Source organism: Centroberyx gerrardi, chromosome 22 (assembly GCF_048128805.1).
Source record: "Centroberyx gerrardi isolate f3 chromosome 22, fCenGer3.hap1.cur.20231027, whole genome shotgun sequence".
In the NCBI taxonomy this organism is placed as follows: Eukaryota; Metazoa; Chordata; class Actinopteri; order Beryciformes; family Berycidae; genus Centroberyx; species Centroberyx gerrardi.
In genome coordinates, this window is record NC_136018.1 from 15,195,948 (window position 1) to 15,219,604 (window position 23,657).

General features: G+C 41.2%; 1 protein-coding gene across 1 annotated transcript in view; it reads right to left on the minus strand.

The window, feature by feature from the left end:
* Positions 1-23,657, minus strand: part of ctnnd2a (catenin (cadherin-associated protein), delta 2a) — a 248,375-nt gene that overhangs the window by 171,851 nt on the left and 52,867 nt on the right. The window lies entirely within an intron of this gene.

The following is a 23,657-nucleotide window of genomic DNA, read 5'->3' on the forward strand; positions in this document are numbered from 1 at the left end:
AAACACTGCAGACTACTGATTGGTCAGAGAGAATCATCTTCATTGCGCGACACGGGACATATATGCTAACGTTAGCTACCAGGTTAGCTTACCCTCTTGCGTCGCCTTTGAGCAACCAGAGAGCAGTCTTTTGTCTTGCTGCCTTCAGCCTCTTCTGAAATAAAATCTATCTCCTTGCTGTGACTAATAGCCACATACCGAGAATCAAGAACACCATCCCTTCGATATCCTCCATTGTTGCTGTGTGTGTCGCGTTGAAGATGACGTCACGGCAGTTTCATGTGGCGTCGCTATGATGACCAGCTTTTGGGGGGGGGGGGGGGGGGGGGGGGGGTTACTATTGAGGGGGTACTATCTGCAGTGGAAAACCAAGTGGTACTACCAAAAGCGAGTCGAGTCGAGGCAAGTTGAGCCGGTACCATGTGGAAAAGCGCCATTAGTTTCACTCACTCATGCATATCCCCCCCACCGCACCCCACCCCTCCACCCCACCCCTCCACCCCGCCCCTCCACCTGAGCACCTAGAAAGTGCTAGTGAGCTTGTTTTGTGTGGAGGTTGGAATAATATTATGCTTTGTCAGTTTGAATGCCACTCTCAAAAATACCTTTTGATATATTTAACCTTGCGTTATGGAATAAGCTGCTCATACCATGCCTTGTTTTCTGGGACTTGAATTTTCTATTTATATACTACATTACAGCACTTTTTTAAACAAAGTTACAAAGTACTGCAAATTAAAAGGAACATCATTTCAACAAAACCATCAGCAATATTAATTGGAAGACATGCACTGTTGGCTCCATTAAGGCCTGCTCGACTGAACAGTAATCACACATGACAAAGTGGCCGTAATATTAGCATAACAATACAAATTTGCATACGAATAACAATACCACAGGCTTCAAAGACCACTCAACAGTTCACCGACTGCTAAGTACACCAGCAAATTGAAGTCAAAGGGACAGCTGATATATCAGCATACTGCAGCTACATTCAGAAACCATACTGGACTACCAGCAAACAAATCAACAGTGCTACTATGGCATAATGATTGCAATAGAAAGTCATCAGTTAAAATATTATATAGTTTTCAGTTGTCTCTTTAAAGAAGAGTCTAGTAATTGCATTTCCTCAGAAAATAGAATTTAAAATGTTTACAGCTAATTAAAAACTATACGCAGATGGAAGAGCAAAACACTTTACATTAACATTCCATGTGCCATTAGCCTCCACAAGCATGCTCAAACACAACCCTCCGGGATTAACACAGATTACACAGACCAAAGGCTAAAACACTTGGCCAGACTGCTAGATGATAATCTATCAACACGTGTTGCTGGCTCACAGTCAGGAGCAGTTTGGGCTCGCCCGGTGGGAGTCACTGATGGTTGATTCAACATGTGAAATTGTCATTCACACTTACTGAGGTCAATATGCAGTCAATCATAAGAACATTTTTATGTTTCTAAAGAGTTGTAGGTCTTGCAACGCCAAATGTGCTCTTTGCAATTGTTGCATCCCCCATCCCACCCACGTTTCATATTCTTGCACATTTCTGCTTACATTCATCCCTATATTCTACGAGTTTCCTTTAAATTCCCCTGAAATTGAGCCAGAGGCAATATGTCTGGTAAATTTAACTTGATTTGCTCTATTGTTCATTTCAATACTGCTATCTGCTCGCATTGTGATTGAATTTTTCACACAGACTCAGAGCAAGTCAAAAGTCAGTGACAGACTAACCGGCTATTCATGTTTTCAAAATGAAAAGGTTTGTTTGGTGGAAAAGTACCGCATGTCTGACACCTCTGTTTGGGCAGTTCGACGTGTGTTTTTCATGGAGTGATGAAACATTTTCATAACTTGTTCACCTTCCCAATGAAACAGCCCTTGTTTGGTAATTCACGACTTTCCACCTCCCATTCACATCTACACAAATCTGTTCAGCTGAGTGGAAGCTATAATAAGGTATATTCTGTTCTTGAGGTGCATCCATTTCCCAGGGTGCGGACAAGACATGTGATTGCCCAAGTCATATTTCTTTTAGACAACAAGCAAAATCACCCCACCGTCTGTATCTTGCCTGCAAGATAAATCGTGATCTCCGGCAGCCAGCCAGGCACTGTGAAAGCCATACACACGCGCAGATACATAGACGCAGACACACACTCAAGGGCAGTAGTGTGATGTCACGGATGGATAGGACGTCTCAGAGCTTTGGGAGCTAAAGCAGTTGACGGTCTAAATCACTCATCCCCCCGAGGATAATCTAGCCAATGATTTAGTGGGAGCCACCGAGTCACTCTCAACAGCTTCCACTCCAGCGGAGGGATATATTAGTGTGTGTGTGTGTGTGTGTGTGTGTGTGTGTGTGTGTGTGTGTGCATGTAAGAGGGGGAAAGGTTATTCGCCTTACACAGTCTCTCCCTTTGAGGCCCCCATGAGACCAATTACCAACGCTCTGTGGCTCCACATACACACACACACATATACACACACAAATGCACATGCACACACGCTGGTAATCTTATACCACATAGGAACAGTCGCTGCTTGAGTGTGTGATCAGCATAATAGCTTAACATGAACCTGATACTGTCAATATTCATGATTCAGCGGAACCAGTTGAAGTGTGTGATGGCTATTGCACACACACACAGAAAATGATGTGAATGATCATAAATCAGGCACAATATCCAACATGTCAAATCAGAGGAAACAGAGGTAATGTTAGTCAAGTAAGTTTTTGAAGACACTAATGCAAACCTGTAATAAGTCACTCAATTAACGCATCCACGGGAAGTCTCTTTTTTCACTTCTGCAACTCCGTGTAGTTATTTACATTGGAATGGACATTTTAATCTTATTACAGAATGCAGGAAGCTAGATAGTCAGCTAGAAGCCATCATTTTTGTTTGCAAACAGCACCTCCATTTGATCCATACCCTCACTGGGCCATTTGTTCCAATTTAATAAGCAGGACAGTGGCCACATCCAGTGTTGTTTACCCCACGATCTATAGCAAACTGGTGGGATATATTGAATCATTTTCTCTGACCAAACCTCGCTCAAATCGTTCCTGCATACATGCTGTATGTGAAAACTATCACTCATCTGTTTCCCATTCCCCTACTGTAATCAATGCTGTAGGCAGCCAATGTTCAGCAGGAGGTTGACTGTCCCTCTGTGGACTGGACATGAATTATGTACAGTACAGTACACACATAACACGGTGTAGATGTGTGTGGGGTAGCAAAGTTTATGCAGCTGTTCGTATGCATGAATGCATATGTGGGTGTGTATGCATGCGTGTGTGTGTGTGTGTGTGTGATTGATGAGAACAGTGTGATTTAGATGGACATGCAGTGGTGGCCTGGGGCTGAGGTTTTAATTAACTGGTAGGAGAGGAGCTGGCTGGTCCAGCTATATATCAGATATATATCACCATATCTGGTCTCCAATGACTCAACAGCTCTAAGACCTAGAGCAAACACACACACATATAGGGCTGGACGATAATTCAATATTATCGTTTATCGTCTTTCAGTGGAATCATATCGTGATGATATGAAGATATTTTAATATCGTGACACACATTTCTGCTGTCTAAATTGATGATGACAAGCAAATTTTACTTAAAAACTCTGATAAAATGAGGTATGGTAGGAATATTATTTGAAAATTTCAGTTTTGTTTGACATCACACCTAACATCACCATTCAGTTCAATGAGATGAACATTAATTTGATTATTTAACGTGATTTTGCATACATGAACCATATCGTGATATATATTGATATCGAGAAAAATCCTTATGATTATCATGATATTGATTTCAACCATATCGTCCAGCCCTACACACACACACAATATATATATAGAGTATATACACACAAGCCATCTGGAACAGCTAACTTGCAAGTGATGCTACTCTCTTTCTTTGGTTGTGCCTGCTAGCATTACAAACTTGTTAATTCATAACATTTTGCAGGCTGTTGACAGCAGAGACACCAAATGTGTAAAAGTTGCTAGCATCTTGACAGAACACAAACACAAAAAAAAGATGTTAGGATTTGGTTTAGCGACAGTCTAAAACTATGAGGCTTGTATGGGAATATATGACAATGTGCAGGTTATTTCTTAGTAATTTCCTTTGTTTTATTCTTTGTCACTTCTCAGTGTGGATCTGCACAGACACACACACAATGCATGACCTTACATTGATTTTACAGTCATTCTAACACTAACCTCAAACCCAACCTAACCCCAATAGCACCCATTCAAAGTGAGGATAGAGAACAGAAGATTTTCTACATTACACGCAAGCACACACACGTGTGCGCGCCCACACACTCACACTCACAGTTACTCCAATTTACAATTTACTCCTTATTGATTGTAGCAAAATCAATTTAGGGTTGTTTGACTTTTGATTGTGATATTTTACTTGGGTCGATTTAACATTCTTTAATTATACAAGCCTCTATGAGACTTGAATGGTCAAACACCAAAACTGCCTGCTCTGGAGACCCATAAGACCCAATCACTTTCTTACCTTTATAGTGAAAACATTGAATGAAAAAATGTACCTCTAATACATTTTCAAACAAGGAAGATAAGACCCACACTATTATTTCACTCTGTGTCCTGGATCTGCCTTTTCAACAAGTCATTTTGCCTGTTTGCAATTACTGATACTGAGAGAAGGCGAAAAAACTCATGAATGCTGGTAATGACAACAGGAAATGCAGGAATTACACAGCTCCTCAACTTCTATACTGCAAAGGTGTGCAAGATGAATCGTGAAATGTTCTACTACAGTGAAATATCACTTTAAAGCAGGGCTGCCAAGAGTAGGGTCCATCCTCCAAAGACTTCAAGATAATGATACCGTATTTCGGTTAGCGTAATTGATGTAACTTTGATGCAACAGCTTTGATGCAATACCCTGTACATGTTGAGTGATTTTGGGAACTTGCTTATTATAAGACATTAACAAACACCATTGTAACAAGGCCTCAGATTACTCTGAGCATGCCTACTTGTTACATTTTTCAACAATTAATTTCCCTTCAGTTTTTTTTTTTTTTTTTGCTTGCAGTTCACCACATGCTATGATTCAACCCTTGGCTGTCCATTTAAAAAAGTTTAGGCACCCCCGCAACAAACAACTTCACTTTATCAATGACTGCCAAGAAGAACAAAACCACAACAAAACATGAAAGACAAAAAGAAATGTGTGCCCCACATCTCCTTCTATAAAATGTACTTCATCTTCCACTACAGTCACTCGCTCTCTGTACACTACACTCGTTTGCTCTCTTTTCATCTTAATACATCTCATCTAGAGAAGACAGCCCAGAGACAGGCTCTTTTGGTGTGGAATATAGCCAGGGGAGGCACCTCAGGGCTAAACCCACAGAACAGACTCCAACCGTAGCACACTGAAGCTAGCCATTAGACAGCTGGCCTCTTACAAAGATGATAATAAAAAAGAGCATGAGAGGACATTATCTTCATAAGTCACAGGTGACCAGAACAAGCAATGTACGATGTACATGCACAATGTTTAACATGCTTGGTTTAGTGGGTTTCACCACATCAATGACAGTTCTATGCTATGACTCCACTTGTAGTTTCAAAGTGATTTTTTTAGATGTAATCATAAAGATCTGCTGTTATAAGACCACGTCTTTTGATGCTTACACTCTTGAGCTTGAGCATGTTGGTTACACGTCCGCTGTGGCTACATACTGTATGTTATATAGTTTTAAAATCTGTGTACATTAGTTTCCCTTCCAAAAAGTCACATGTGAAAACCCATGTGAATTCCAAGCACATGCTTTTTCGACATGTTGGTTTTCATAAGTGAACAATTTTTTTTCACATTGTATTCTGACATCATGTGACCACCTTTACTTGAACATTTTATATGACGATATCTGTTTTACGTGTGAAAACTTAATTTCACATGCAGACACAATTCACAGGTGAAAATGTCACTTTCAAATAGTATGAAATATGTATGAAAACCAATATGTGTCCAAAAAGCATATGTGCTTTAAATTCACATGTGAGTTTTCACATCTCACTTTTTTGTCAAGGTTTATCATTTCTTCATCCAGAATATGTAGATTTCCAAACATTAAGTGAGTCTCACCACTCAGTATGCGGTCTGACTGCAAAAATCGATTTGGGAGCGTCCAGAGCAAATGATAAAAAATCACAATGAAAAGTGTAACTGCAGCATCTAATTGTGGCTCTAGGGAAGACACTGCCCTGACACCCACCCCTCCATGGAAATAAGTTTGCTAGCTTTATTGTGTTAATCTTGATAAATTCTCTAAGAATTATGTGTGGGATATGGTGGTTTGTGCAGAATAGTACAGTATGCACTGCTTTATGTATTCATCGATGAATGAAGCCAATCAATCGGTTGTCTTCTCCTGGCTTTTCCTTTCCCCACTAGCTGCTGGAGGCTTTGATTCAGTGTTTTTTTCATTCGGTGTTCAGCATTCATCTTAGCATCAAGCTAACGACGCAGAATAAAGGCTTGCAGTCTAGTTCTTTTTTGTCAGTTTTTGCCCTTTTCACATTCTAGGTATTAACGACACAAGTGTTGGCAAGTTCAAAGTTTTTCGCAAAGTAAAAGTGAAGAACTTGCACATGAAAAGACGAGGCCAGGCACGGACGTGTGCACACATACAGACAGCAAAACAGCCTCTCCCACTTGAATGCAAATACACACGCACAACCTATCACCCACATAGGCCTCCATTCCGCAAGCATAAAATCTTCTCCTCAAATTGCTCCGGGCATTGATTCCTTTGGCCTGAGGGTAAGGTGCCACAAGAGGACAAACACACTCACATCCTCTCTCTCTTGCTTGCCCTCTTGGTCTCTCTCTCTCTCCGTCTCTCTCTCTCCCTCTCTCTGAGACTCTCACACACACACCAGAGTTTTCTGAGGCCTTCTAGCATTGATTCTCTTGAGGACAACAATCAGAGGACAAGAATTATAAAGCAGCTAGGTTACTAAGTCCTGCATGATAATGGTCATGTACAAATTCACTGTGACAAATATCTTCATCACTGCCTTTCTTTCTACCTTTCAGTCTGTTCTTTTTTACAAAATATTCTTTGAGCTCATCCCTGAGGCACATGCTTACTTCAACTCTCCTTCATCTCTTACCTCCGTCTCTGACCCCCCCTCCCTCCCTCTCTCTCTCATCCATCTCTCTCCATCTCTCTCCCTCTCTCTCTCCATGCCTTCCACTCTCTATCCTCTCTCCACCCCTATGTCATCTCTCTCCTCTTCCTTCTTGCTCTCTTTTTCTCTCACCATCTCTCTCCTCTATTTCTAACTCTGTCTCTCTCTGTATCTCTCTAAGTCTCTAGACAGTCCCAACATTAACCCAGGATCCGGTATTGGATCTAAATCTATCCAGTGGATGTAAACTGGATATGTTGTTTAACCTACCTGACCAAAAATGGGTAAGTATGTGTGTGAGTGGAGTTTCAAACCTCCCATGTCTCATTCCCTCTAACCAACACCTGTGGTCCGTCCAATTGCACGCACGCACTCATCTGTTTTTAAGCTTGTTCACCACCACTAACCTGGTTAGTGAGCCGTGATGAGGACTTGGGTCATGCAAAGGACTGGGACAATAAAAATGTTATCTTTTATTGGAGTTCCCACTGTGGCCCTGATGTAAATAAAACCCCATGACTGTTCCATGACTTTGCATAACTAACTTGGAGCGCTCCATGCTTAATTCCTTCCTGGTTTGTGAATGTTGAGTATCAGCTCAATAAGGTTCTAAAGGGATAAACTGGCTTCCACTACATTTGGGTTTGTTGTGTACAAAAACAGCTGAAAACCAGAGAATTTATCAAATTCCCTGATTTTCCCTGTCTACAAAACACCTATCAAGATTCAATAATATTCCAGCAATCCCATGGTCAGAAGGTACCCTATGTTGCAGATAACTATTTAACTGCTTGATATTGTAATTCATTACATAATCCAGTGGAATACTTAAACTAAACTAAAACTAAAAAATTATGTGATACTTTGTTGATCCTCACGGGGAAATTCTGTTTTAGCTGAACCCCCTCCACAGAGGTCAGGTTCAGCTACAGAACAGCCCCGCTGGAGCTGGTAGGCATTCAGTGTGTTGCTCAAGGACACTTCAACAGGGCGGCTGCTTGCCAGACCCGGGTCATCCTGGATCAAGGACTTTCTCTCTGCCACCAAATGTGTTACTTTTGGGTGACTTTGTGCATTGAAATCCAAAGAATATGAAATTAAATGAGCAATTTATTCCATTAAACAGGATGAAATTCAAACAGTGTTGGTGTAATTCTATGTATTCATTATGAAACATTAGAATACATTTTTTTTAATAATAATATATTTTTTTTAACATTAATTGTTTGGAGCTCCCTGATGGAGTTTTTATGTGTTTAAGTGTTTTTAATGTCCCTAGATGAGCCCATGAAATAAAGGCTTGGAATTTTGTTTCATTCTGTGCAAAATAATGTTGGTCTCTATAATATTTTATCATCCAAACACGTTCCTGTCTAACCCTATGAGCAATCACCTATTTCCAATGCATCTCTACTGTGATCACTGTGCTTTTTACTGTAAGTGTTATGAATTACAGATGCCATTTTTTGGAAGCCGGCTTACTTTAATCCTGTTAAATGGAAACCTTTACTCCCCAACCCTGATCACACACTGTTACCACACACGCTCACACAGAGAAAAATACACGCCTACAAGACGGCAGACAGGCAGACAGGCGGACACACATGCTTGATCACTCGCACGCACGCACACACACACACTTCATTCATGTACTTGGTTCTCAAGTTAGCATATTGAAGAGCACAGTAATGGCCTGTCTAGCCTGTTGAGTCTGTGTTATGTCTATGGCTGAATGCACACACTATCCTTAAATAATTTCGGGCATCAATGTTGAACCGACAGCAAAGCAGAGACCATAACCCGCATAAATGCAGACACACGAAAACACAAAGACAGACAAGCACACCGAACAACCTATTAACACACACACTCCCTCTCTCGCTCTGAGTAATTACGAACACCAATGTCAAACTGAACAGCAAGGCAAAGGACAGACACACACACACGCTGGGAGTTTTATGTAATGAGTGCGGGCTGACTGCAGTGCAGAGTGGAGCCCCTCAAGCATTGACCAGGCATGAAAACATCAGCACAGGAGACTAGGGTAGTGTTAGTAAGTAAACACACTGTTCCTTTGACTAACAAGGCAACAGTAAACATATCATCCCCCACGAATGATGCAGTCTCCCTCTTCAATTAAATTAAATTCAATTCAATTCAATTCACTTTATTTGTCCCCAAGGGGCAATTGCAGAGGCACGTAGAGTAGTACCAGTAGTAGAGTTGGCCAATCAATAACAAATATGTCACCTTGTTTTCACCTGTAATTGTAGTGCCCCCTTTGGGCCAATCAGTGTAATTCTGAAAATGCCGAAATGCAAAAGTGAGAGGCATCACATCTTCAAGTTTTGTCTGAGAAATGAGAGAGGCATGAGCGACATGGACAAACAAATAAACAAACAGATGGGGAACACACATACACACATTTAGCTATTGATGTCAAAAACAGAGAAAAATGGTGGACACGCTGTCAGGTGTCCTATTATATAACCTCTTGGGACATATTACTTTCCGAAGCATTAGTTAATGAGCTGATTTCTCCTCCGTCTCTCTCTGTAAATCTCTCTTCCTCTCCCTCAGTCCCTCTCCCTCTTTCCACTATTCTCACCCCACACTTCTCTTTCTCACTCGGTCTTCTTGCTCTCTCTTCTTATCTCTCTCTGTCTGTTTTTCTCCCTCTCTGTCTCTCTGTTTCTCTCTCTGTTTCTTTCTGTCACTCTCTCTCTCTCTCTCTCTCTGTCTGTGTCTCTGGCATGGTTTGGTTGGTTCTTATCTATTCTCACCACTATCTGGTGTTGGGGGAAGATAAGCATGCATTTGCATGTTTAATGAACCAAACACCCCCGATTCCCCTCAGCATGAGGACACACACACACACACACACACACACACAAACACACGCACGGATTCACAGATATACACATGCACACCACACAAACGCACATACACAGTGTGCTGTTGGCCCTGCAGGCCTCTGTCTCCTTGCCGCTGACATGGAGTCACCAGCTGCTGACTCCTACAGGAATAAACATGGCCTGTTTGTCTGCCTGTCTGTCTGCGTGCACAGCTGGAATGACAGACAGGCAGAGGGACACCTGAAGACACACAGACAGACAGACAGAGAAAGAAAACGAGAGAGAGTGCAGAGCAAGCAAGATTCATAGATTCAATAAAAAAGATAAAACGCACTCACTTTGTCCGTTTCTGTTCATACACTTTTGACTCCATGGGATGAATTTGGCAATATTCTGCAAGTAATCACATATTTGCCCAATAACTGGGAAATAGTTGTCGTAATAGTAGTTCAAGAAGGGAATGACCCTTGCTTCAGACAACTGAATGGACTGAATTGCATAGATGTGATTGGTGGGGAGAGGTAGCCAAACACAGAAAACAATTGGCGTTGTGTTCACCACAGGGACGACAAACAAGCTGCAGAAACGATAGTGTGCAAGAAACCATAAACACGCCAAACTGAAAAGAAGAAGCAGCAGCAGTAACTGACCCTGACCTCTGACCTCCCTGTGGAGGAGGGCAAGAGAAAAGAGAGTTTTCCTATGGGGATAAATATGACATCACAAAATTATTATTGCATCATTAAGGACAAATATTTATACTTCTGTCTTTCAGTTTGGATGGCTTTCATTGAATGGTCTTCATTGAAACACATGGAACGAGCTAGCTAGAAACGCTAGCAAGCCATTTTAGGCAGAGACAAAGCCAAATGTAGGGTTTCTCCCCACACACTGTGAACGCTGTCAAGTGGATAAAAAAAAATACGCTCATTAAAATTCAAGAAGCCAAGGTACTCCTTCAAGAGGAAAGACAGATAGAGAGGGGGTGAGATGAAAAGACAGAGAGAGAAAGAGAGAAATGGAGAGAGAGAGAGAGACAGAGAGATAGACAGGGGGGATGACAGCGGTGTGAGGGATGTCGCCACCTGTCACCATTTTTCTCCTCTCCTCTTGGAAATGCATCATCAGTCATTAGGGGAAAGCATGACTCACTGCATCATCATCATTCACACACACACACACACACACACACCATGCACAGACACAAACACAAGGCGTATTTTAAGGTATAATGCAGCGCCCTATAATTTGAGTTCGCTCTATGCAGCATTTTGCTGAGCTTATAAAACCCCCTGCAGCTAATGGTGTGATGGATCCCTCTATTATCACCCAACCGAGGAGAAGAGAGCGGGATGGGGGAGAGATAAAGGGGTGTAATTGGACAGTATTTTACCTGTGGCAAAAACAGGAGGGTGGTCAGGAACACAAAGTGAGCACGGAAAAAGCAGGAAAATGATAACCTCGTGATGGATTAGAGCTGGTTGTCTAAAAGCTGTCCAAATGCGATGAAATTGTCCAATAAATCAAATCCTACACTAAAAAACAGGAGAATCACCTCTGTGTGTAGGCTACTGTATGTCTGTACACTCACATCTAAAGCCATTTCAAATCAATGTGATGTGAAAATGCAGTGCAAAAATGATGAGATTTTTACAAATGATTTCATAAAGCATACTACACTTTTACAAGATACCACGATTCAACATTTAGGGAAAAAAAAGATTATTAAACTGACTCGGTGCCAAATTTTTCAGCGTAGCACAACATTATCACAGCCAATGCGAGAGCAGCTTCGGGTTTTACTATTTGAAACATCAATGTTGGTGTGAAACAGGTTTTGGAGAGATGGGACGATAACAGAAGAAGACAGAAGATAAGAGAAGAAAGGAGAAGAAGAGAAGAAAGAAGAAAAGAGAAACTGAGATTAAAAAGGGAATAGAAGAAAAGAGAGGAGAGAGGAAGAATATGGAGGCAGAAAAGAGAATAGTAAATAAGATAAGAGAAGATAAGAGGAGGGGCGGGTGAGACTAGACGTAATTCAACGACATACAAGCGGAGGATCTTTTCAAAAGGTTGCCGGCCGTCCTCGAGTGTCTGGGGTCTATTAGCCGCTGTGATAAACTCTAAAGTGTGTGAAGACTAAGCCCATACCACTGGTATGAATGTCTGCTCCTTGGGGTAGGACAACTTTATACTCTAGTAAGTGTGTTTGCCCCAGAGAAAAGTCTTGGGAGCAGTGTGAGGAAGTGTGTGTGTGTGTGTGTGTGTGTGTGTGTGGCACAAAGAGCAGCGTTGGTCCCTGCTGGTGTAGAGCTAAATGTCACGGCTTGATTAGAATAAATAGTCCTATATGGCATTGGGACTGGGCACCAATGCACAGCAGGGCCAATGTGTGTGTGTGTGGGGGGATGTGGATGTGGATGAATTTGTGTGTGTGGTGACTCATCTCTTTTGTTCTCTCTCTCTCTCTCTCTCTCTCTTGGACACACTCAGGCTTTACCTTTCTCTGACCTACCCGAGGGGTCTCTAGGCAGATGTGTAAGTCTGAACAACACAATCAAAAAGCTGTTACCGCCTCAGGACTTGAACTTTACACTGGGAGTCAACCTCTCTCTCTCTATCTCTCACCTTCTCTCACTCTCTCACCTTCTCCCTCTGTCTGTCTGTCTGTCTGTCTGTCTCTCTCTCTCTCTCTCTCTCTCACACTCTCTCTTCTGTCTCTCTTTCTGTATCTCTATCTACCAATTTAATTCAATTCAATGTTGAATTGGTATGAATGTTAGATGGACCGTATTGCCAATGCATCTATATACAACTGAATAAATCTCTCTCTCTCTCAACATACATAATATAATATGCCTATTATGCCTTGAGCAAACACACACACACACACACACACACACACACACAAGTCATACCTTACTGTCAGTATATATTCTATATATCCTATATATTCTTTCTATGAACTTGGTGAGCATTCCTGAGCACTGGACTACAGCGTGGCAAGATTTATTAATCAAGACACCACAGCCTCTGGCATGACAGCTGCTGTGTGTGTGTGTGTATGTGTGTGTGTGTTCCTTCAGGAGTGTGTTTGCGCGTGTCTGGTGTTACAAGTGCGGGCAGCCCATGTGTGTCGCAGTTCTAACATGTCCAGTAATGTGTTTGAGCGTGTCATTATCAAAAGCCCACATTTGCTTCGCCAAGTCAGCCATGCTAATTGGCTACTTGTGAAATGCTGAATGTTTGTGTGTGTATCTACGCATGTGTGTTGAAATATTAGCATATTATTAGAATATTAGTTAATGTTAAAGTTAATGTCATTTTGCAGTTTTGCTCTCTCTCTCTCCCTCAGCAGTTATATGCATAAACCATAAACAGCAGTAGAAAAAAAAAAAAATCAAGGAAGCCTGAAGCAAGGATCTGTCCATTTACAAAATGGATGTAATCCATATGGTTCAAACCATGAGCACCATAAATACATTACAGCAGGATACATAAATTATATGGCCAAAGGGAGTGTCTGGCCCTCAAGACCAGCAGAGAGTGATTATCACACACACACACGCATAGCACATACTCACACACACATTACTTATATGTCCGAAGTACTAGAGATACTGTACTGTGGGTAGGTGGATAGATACATAGATAGATAGTTCAGTTTATTTGCACAGTGATAAAACATTGAAGCAAAATGATAAAAAAGTGATGAAATATGATTTAAAAAAACAGGAAAAGATAGAAGATGGAGAGATAGATGGATAGAGACAGAGAAGGAAGAACAGGAAGAGAAGCGGTGGGTGAAAATGAACAGGAGACGATGAGAGGGAGAGAGAGAGAGAGAGAGAGAGAGAGAGAGAGAGAGAGAGAGAAAATGGGGAAAAAATGAAAAGAAATAAATCAATGAACCTATTCTGTGGCTGCCACAGGGTAATGAAAGCTATTTATTAGCCCATTTTCCCTCTCTCTCTCTCTCTTCCTCTGCCCTTCAATACCTTTCTCTCTCTCTCTTTCTCTCTCTCCTTCTGCCTTGCCTTCCCCTCCGCCCCCAGCATTGATACTCCAATCTCCCCTCACTAAACGCTAACAATTCCATTAAACACAACAAAACACTCGTTTAGGGGTCACACTGTTTCACTCCCTTATTTTCTCCACTTCCTCTGTCATCTGCATACCAACTGAGGGGTCATCTACCTCGGCTTGGACTCCTGTTGTCTGACATGACCTGTGTGTCTTCCTCACTGTGCAGTATACTGTATGTTGAAAACATAACTGATTGCAATAATATCCGCATCTATTCATCGATCACATCATATATGCATAAATACTCCATATTACTAGCCATAAGGCATCAAAGCTGGTACTATGTTTGCTTGTAGCCAGTGGGATATGACAGCATCGTTATTAAATTTAGTCAGTGAATCCATAAGCTTACATGGCATCTCATACATTGCCTTGATAATCTATTGCCCCGAGCCACGAGCAGCTTAGTAGCCTATACTTCACATTATTTGCAAAGCAGATCACGGCCGGCGCTGTAATGCACCAATGATGTCTCTCAGAACACTCAGCATGGGGCGTTTTCTGCCCACTCCGAGTTGCCTGTCAACACCATTAATGTGAGCGCAGTTTATTTTAAAACCCAAACCATATCAATTTGATTCTTGAGGAGTTTCACAAGCATGGAAAATAAGCTTTTTCGCCACTTTCATAACCCACTGTAACTCAAACTATGGGGGTAGGAAAACCTTTTACATGTAAACTGCATGTTTAGCCCTCACATACTGTCAGTCCTTGTACCAACAACCTCGTCAATCAGTTTGATAGAGAAAAAATGTTTAAGAAAAAATAGAAAGCATTCACAAAGCCAGTAGTATGGTGTTTCAATAAGATGTGACTTAGTAAACATACAGATTATGTGTGATACTCTGGAAGATTATTGTTATTCTTGACTTTGGCAACACCTTTGGTGACTGATATGCAGTCATTGCCTTGGTGCTTTGCACATAATGTAGGCACTGGGCCAACATACTGTAAAAATAAAAACACACTCAGTGTAGACTGCGATTTGTTCAACTTTCTTATATTTATTCCAAACAAACTGCTGTTACTGGATCCATAAATATAAAACGCATCGCTTTGCGTACAGCAGAGGATTTTTCCCAGGAAAGAGGGACTCCTCATGGGTGTTTAGAACAGCAAATGTAAAAGCTTTCATGAACTGGCTATACAGGTAGGTTGAATCACTATTGTATGGTATCAATTGGCAATAGAGAGTAGAAAAACAGACATTTATTTGTAAAAAAAAAGTGATTACAGATTATTACTTTAACAGGTTGCAGTTGTAGCCAATGTTTGGGAATTGTTTTCCAGCATCACTCTGTACTGATGCAGGACAGACAAAGGTTGGTGGACCCTTGGGGAACACACTAGGAGCAGTGGGCCGCAGTACAGCGCCCGGGGCAACAACTCCAGTTCTTTTGCCAGTGCCTTGGTCAGGGGCACTGACAGGAGTATTAACTCTAACATATATGTCTTTGATGGTGGGAGGAAACCGGAGCACACAAAGATGGGGAGAACATGCAAACTCCATAGAGAGAGGACAGACCTGGGACACACCGGGGTTCGAACCCAGGACCTTCTTGCTGTGAGGCAACAGTGCTAACCACTGAGCCACCGTGCCGACCCGTTTACAATGGCTACAACTGTAAAACATCTGCATGCCTAGGGTTGTAACATGGCAAAGAAACCTGTGAGAAACAAGCTCTGCAACCTGCTGATCTCTATTACAATGTATGCAACTGTGTTGGGTGCAGAGTTTCCGTTATATACATTTTGCAAAATTATTGCCGCCACTGCTTCAGAATTTTATGAAATGTCATGAAGTCGCAATTACACGACTCTGCAGAGGGCTTTTAATTTGAAACGACGGATACAGAAGTGGCGACACATGGCGACACCCGGCCGAGGCGAGAGGGAGAGAGAGAAAGAAGAGAGAAAGAAGAGAAAAAGAAAAAGGGAAGAGAGAGAAAGGTAGATTAAAAGGCTGCATTCACACATAGCGTTTTTTGATGTGGAAAAAGCGCTGCCTGGAGCGCTTTTTGTGAGGAGAAATAAAAAGCGGATCACGGCAACGTCACCTGATGTCAGCTGAGCAGCTGCTAGCTCACTAACCGGCTGGTTAGCTGAGCGGCTGCTAGCTCACTAACCGGCTGGTTAGCTGAGCGGCTGCTAGCTCACTAACTAGCAGACAGAACAGTGTTGTGCAACAAGCAAAGGCTTACCAGATATTTCCAATACATGTCCAGTATAATCTATACTGCCTTTAAGATCGCTGTTGCGGTAACGGAAATTCACTTATTACAACGTCCCATTTCTCCACCGGCACTTTCACTTTCTCCATATTTGTTGTTGCTATGAGAAACAGCCAGCGTCTCTGTCATCACGATTGGTCGGCTGGGAAAAAGCGGTTCACGTCACCCGGCGCTTTTCTGAAAAGTTGAACATTTCTCAACTTTTGAAAGCGCTCCATTCTGACGAAAAACCCGCTGCAGCGCTTTTCGGGAGCGGCCGCCTCTTGTGCGCCTTGCGGCCGCTTCCCATTACTTTTAATGAGAAAAGGGCGCTGGCAGTTGGGGAAAAAACGCTGTGTGAACGCAGCCTTACTTCAATAAACGTCGGTAAAATAATTGCCAACGATGTTTATATAAGCAATGTATTAAAATATTCCTGATTGCATTTTCGTTTGTTAAAATATTTCTCCAAGAAGAGAAAGATGCCTGATGTCGATGAGGAAGATAGTCAGGTAACTTTACTTTAGCTAGGGAGGGGCTCAAGGTTCTTAGCTATGCCCCGAAGTTTTGAAGGGAAAGAAATGCCTTCTGATTCTAAAATATGTAACGTTAGCGGTGCTACTACAATATTTTAATGTTCTTACTGGTTGCGTGATCAAATATTTGTGATGTGAGAGAATTCTAACGGTACTCTTTCTCAAATGTAACCTTATTAGACAAGTAGACAGGCAGGAGTAGTGGAGGCGAGTGGAACAGGAGAGAGGGCAGAAAGTGAGGAGAGTGGAGTATGTTCTAAAGTTTGTTTTGCAGTCTCAAGTGTCAATTTATTTCATATTTTTTAATTACCTATTGATATTCACTCCGACCGCGAGCGCACCACCCAGGTACAACAAAACCCTTTCCCCCCGCTGCTAAAAAAAATCCTAGAGGAAACACTGGGGTGTTTTATTTGGTTTCAGCGAATTATCAAAAATTGCATCTCAGTTTTGGGTGCATTGCGGAAGACTTATTTCAGCGCTGATGCTAAATCACTAGCCAGTATACTGACTTAATAAGAGGAGTGGCATTGAAAAGTTAAGTGCAGTACAGATGTCCTACTTTATTGGTTGTATATGGATGGACAAATTCTCTAGAATAGCCTTGGCATTTCTTCATCCATGATACACACTGGACTGTGGCTATTAAAGTGGAGTCAATCAGTTTAAAAATTAATGTACAAGGTCTCATGGCCTTGTACAGTTCAGTTTTCATTTGGGAACATGGTCAAATACTTTCCAACCTAAAAGCTGCACTTCTTGGAACTGTTGCATTAAGAATGAATGGGGAACTGATGTGGTGGACGCATAGGTTTCTTGGAGGTTTGACACCAGCTTCTATGGGATTTGAACCCAAATATACTATAGTAATACTCATACCAACAACCTGGGTCTCTCTGTGACTTTTCCCAGCATTGTACATTACATTAACTCCTAATGGAGCTATATATCACAGGGATCACAGAGAAGGCAGTGGGACAAACTTGTTTCTGTGTCTGGCGATGGGAAACGGCAATACATTTTCACAAATACAAACTTACTAGGTTAGGGTTTACCAATAACAATATTTGCATGCCCTAATTGTAAACACAAACTCCATATCTTAGGATTCAAGGATAGCAATGCATGAATCTCAAATTACAAATACACATATACTGTTTAAGGGGTAGAAAGATAATAACGAATGAACGTATGGATGTTGTAATTACAAATACAATTCTACTATCTGAGGATATAGGGATAACAACATTTGAATGGTGTACTTATAAACTATTAACTAAGATTAATAATTAATGATTCCAAAACATTATGAACCCATTTAAAAAAATCTTGCTAAAATATTACTGTTTTAGTTTGTAGAAGTGTCAGCATTTTTTCTACCAAGGACTTAACTTGAGCCCTCCAGGACAGTTGGGTCAGCTGGGTCTGGACTATTAACCATTCCAAAAGTCAGAACAAAACATGGTGAGGCAGCATTCACTTACTATGCCGCATACCACTGGAACAGACTTCCAAATGATCTTAGACACGCTCCAACTGTAACCACTTTTAAAACTAGGCTTAAAACTTTTATGTTTTCCATTGCCTATAATTAAACTCTTAGCACTTTAACTCCAAATATATGTAAATATGTGCGCGCGGTTTATGTATTTATTTGTATCGACGGAACTTAGATTTTTATACTGTAACACTCTGATTTTACTGATTTTATAATGTTGCCCTTACTCTAACTTTCAGTGTTCAGAAACTCTTTTCTTGTTTTTAATTTTCTTACTTTTATATCTTTTCTTTCATCTTATCCATCTCTGCTTTTATCTCTCTCTTTTAATTATGTAAAGCACTACTTCAAAACTTCTTCTTCTGCCATCCAATAATTTTGTCAGAGTAGATGTCACCTTTTAAAATGATGGATATCTAACTTTGGATCAAAAATTACATCAGATTAAATGAGTTAATTCTGTCATAATTGTATTGACAGTGTGCAATTAACCTGAACAGGTTATCTATATAGCTAGGGTTGGGCACGTTACTTTAAAAATGTATGTATGTATGACATTAAAGTTTACTTTTTACCTCATCAAATTGTAATCAGTGACATAATCCAAGGGACTACCCAAACTCAGTAATGTATGAAGTGAAAAAATGTTCAGGAAAATTATTTCAGGTTTGCATACAACATTTTCTTTTGCAACACATTTTCTATAAACGCAGAACACCTGCCACTTTTTATATGGCCTTCTGAGTTTCTTGCTTTCATTCAAAAAGTATTCCCAGAAGTAATCTAATATTTCACAAGTATCTGTAATCAGGACACATTTTTTTAGGTAATGTAATGGTATACAGTTTTTTTTAGTTTAAAAAAAATTTAGAATACAGAATGCCATTAGAAGTATTCCGTTACTACCAAGCCCTGTAGTTACTACGAGTTACCTTGGTGAAGTTATCTATTCTACTTCTGTAATCAGTTAACTTGGAAAGATGATCTACTCCAAGCTAGCGGTGTTTTGCACATCACTGGGTGCTTTACTATTCAGTGTTTGAACAGTAAAGCATGTCTACTTATTTTCATGGTGAAAAATAGATAAATACTAATTGAAAAAGATAAACACTAAATTCAATGGTATTCCCCTTTAAGAGAGCACTGAAGGGTGTAGCTGCACAGCCAGTCAGGCAGAAAAGACGACAGGAGTAAATGTTTCCCACTGGCTGCCACTTACCACTGACGTTGGGAAAATTGATAAATTAGTGCCAGCATGGCGTTTGGAGTAAACGTGATTGCGCGTGTGTGTATGTGCGCGCGCGTGTGTGTGTGTGCGGCAGTGTGTTTGCTTCGTGTACAGTGTTGTGTCGCATGCCAACAGTTCACAGTGTGAGCAGATGTTAGCCAGTAAAACCCTGGGTTTCCTGTACCACAGTCGGGCATTTTTAGGGTCCTCAGCTCTGTGGAGGAGTCTGCGGAGATGCCGGAATTGCTTTATCGAGCGGAACAAAACTAAGGACACGCAGGCTCGTGGGTGCTGCCAAGAACACGCAAACACAAACATAGCACACATTCAAATATATGCAATACAAACCGACACAAGGGGACAATACAAAAACACACATACTTGCAATACAAATACACACACACACAAGGCGACATCTGCTCTTTGCTTCACTTTCGCCCAGACAGGTGTCTAACAGAGTAACGGACCCATCGCAGAGTGAGTATGGTGGCTAGTCTGAGAGAATATGGGGGTCGAAAAACTCTCTTGACAGGGGAAAACACAACTTTATATGTCTACAGGATTTGAACGTTGCTCAATGAGGAAAAGAGAGGAGACTGGAAGACAGGAGAGGAGACGAGACAAGACGCGATGACAGGAAATATTTTATGAGATGTCAAAAAAGAGTATATCATGAATATAAAAGACATGAAGCCTTTGTCTGTCTGTCAATTTACCTACTGGTCTCCCTTTCTATCAGTCTACCTCTCTATCTACAGTATCTAAATACCTTCCTACCAACTTACCTCCTACCTACCTTCCCGCCTACATCTTTCCCCCTGTGCTTTATTTTAACGCCTGTTCACACAGAGCCAGTCTCTACACTCTATATTTAGCTGTTGCCTGTCACTGAAACCCTGATGAAGGAGAGGAAAATGAGTGGTGATGTTGGGGAGCATGGGAAAGGTTAGCGCTGTCTCTTTGAATAGCGCCAGACTCTCTCTGATCAATTCACGGTGATAGCGCAGACACTAATATCTATACTTAGGCTAGGAAGAAAACAAAACATACCCCACTGGAATCTGCATGAAGGATGCTGTCAATCAACGTGAAGGGAAAAAACAGGAAAAGTGGCAGACTCAGAGGTGAGCTGTCACATATGTGTGCGCGTACACATAGCCAAAGAAGAAGACAAACGCACATCACACATTTTAGTTGACACACATTGACAAATTTGAATGCACAAAGGAGTGGATGTGGACTCAGTGGCACACGGCGAGCTGTCAGCAGACAAAAGCTTAGCTAAGCCAGTCCGCTGTATCTGATGTGATAATCATAAGATGACGCAACCGTCAGACAGCAGGCTCACCAGCAGACTGGCACTGGCTGCTGCAGACTATTGCTGGCACACAAACACACATGCATGCAGGCAGGCACGCAGGAATATGTATGCAGGCACGTGCATACACACCCACACACACCGATACACAAGCTTGTTTTTTTTTATTACAGATTGTTTATTTCAGTTGCAGTTTAGAATTTTATTGAGATTAAAAGATTTTGATTTGGTTGTTCAATGACAACCTGCAAAAAACCCATCGTACAACAAAATTCCCCAGTACAGTTTAGTCTAGACTTATGTAGCCTACATGAGGACTTCAGTCTGTATTGTCATCAAGTGACATTACTGCTTGTCCATTAAAACTGATTGTTAGACTATTTTGTGCTCAGTGTCACCCTAACCAAAGTGATTGGCCACATTTTTGGTTCAAGTAGGAAATGAAGCTCTACTGGGAGTTAAAAAAAAAAGCAAAACAAACATCATGTGAGTCAACAAAGTCAAGTGGCTCCAGACGGGCTGTTTTGATGGCTCTATCAAGAGAGAGTCTCGCTTCTCTGCTTTCTTAGCTCCGGGAGAGAGTTCCTCTCATTCGCAAATATTGATTGAACTGTCCAAGATCATAGGAATAATATATGTGAATTCTGTTTGGAGTGGATTTTTCCTTTAACGGCCTGACACCCGGCTAACAAGCCAAACAAATCAGAGTCAAGTCAGGAGTAACAAGAGGAGAACGGTTTGACAGATGAGCTGAAACTATCTGCCAAACATGGGAAAAATCAATGTGGAAAATAAATATCTGAAAGCCGGGCTCTAATTGATAATGCTGCCTTGAGCTTTTGACTAAGTATTTAGGGAGGGTCTGGTTTATTTAGAGCCTTTCAGTAATAACAAATTCATCTTACATTATTTAACTTAACAAACACACTGTGGTAAACTGGAGTCTGACAGTAGACATACAGGCCAAATATGAATAAAGATACACCTAAGGCCATCTAGGTACATCTGGGGCACACTCTCATTAATTCTCACCATTTTCAGTCTCAACATCAGACAATCAAATATCCAAAAGACAATGTGGCTAAAATCACAACAGGCTATCAAAAAAGAATACAAAAGAGATGTGTGAATTTGTTTGACTGACAGTGGATGAAAATACAAGTGGGATACAAGAGAGATGGTAAAGTAGTGAAATGTACTGTTTTTGCTTAAATACCCTTCTGTTTGCACTGAGAGCCAACTGGAGTGTCAAAGACAGGGTCCCATATGTTGCTTTCTGCAACAGTACGTGTAGGTTATTGGAAAACAACTGTTCTTAGCAGTTCTTCCCTTTTTGACTGACGGAGCTCTTGCTACAACAACAGAAAGTATGTCACATTTTCAAAAGAATAAATTCATAAGATGAACATGTAACATGTAATTTAGAAGTGTTGTGTTGAAAAGTAATACAAGAAGCATAACTAGACAAGCAGCAACAAAGTGTAGTATACTGGAAATGCCTGGATATTAATGTTACAGTAGGTGTATGGACCAGCTATAGGTAAATGCATCAGATTCTATGACTTTGATTTTAAACTAATTTTGATACTCTGGTATTTTGAAATTGCCGTTACCTGGGTATATTAAAGAACAATGGAATTTTAACACAAAGCCAGGAAGAAAGCCTCTAAAGTTTCCCCAAAAATATCTCATCTGTGACAGAGCAGGAGTAAACAGAGTGAGTTTGGAAAGTTTAAAAGCGCCTTTTTCCCAGTGCTTTCTCTCCATCTCTGTTTCCGTGGCCCCCCTCAGGGTTGTGTACTTATGCAATAAGCTGCCTGAGGGAGTCAGAGGGATGCTGAATTTATATGAACTCGGCTCTTTGACATGACAGCAAAAGTTCATGCTCACACACACACACACGCACACACACGCAAATGCAGAAATACACACACACACACACGGCGTAAACCACTAAATGCTAAAAAGAGTAAATAATTTATACATCTCCTAACTTTCCTCCAAACTTTACTTTTTCTCAATATTTTTATGTATGGGGAGACATACACAGAATGAAGGGAAAGTCTGTATGAAAGAGAACGTGAGGGGACAGAGTGATTTAGCAAGAGAGAGAGAGAGGGGAAGCCAGACACTGAGCTCTAGGCAAGAGTTGTTAGCATAAGATTCAAAATTAGCATGCTAGTCAGATATGTCTCCTCTCCTCCATCCGTCCCTCCCTCCTTCATCCTCACTCCCTCTTTCTGTTAAGAGCTCTCTTTCCCTCATCTGAAAACAATTTTGGCAGCGGAAAGGTCAGACTTATAATTGGGAAACATAATGAAGTAGTTTTGGAGCGGTCCGGGGCCATGGCTAATATGCTAATTAATGCTGTAATATGAGGAAAGGGGTTCCAGGAAGTGTAATACCATGGCTTGACCCTGGAGTCTCTGTACTTGCGAAGCAATGTTTCAAAAACGAATGTGTGAGCATGTGTGCGTGTGTATGTGTGTGTGTGTGTGTGTGCGTGTGTGAAATATCATACCCTCTGCAACCATCATGGTGTGTGTGTATGAGTGTATGCACATGTGTGTCTGATTGGAAGACTGTTATCATACCCTCAGCAACATCGTCATGGTGTGTGTGTGTGTGTGTGTGTGTGTGTGCACTTGTGTGATTTTGCCCACAACCTCAGAAGTTGCCCCAATCCATCCAGCTAATAAATGTAGCCCACGGCAGG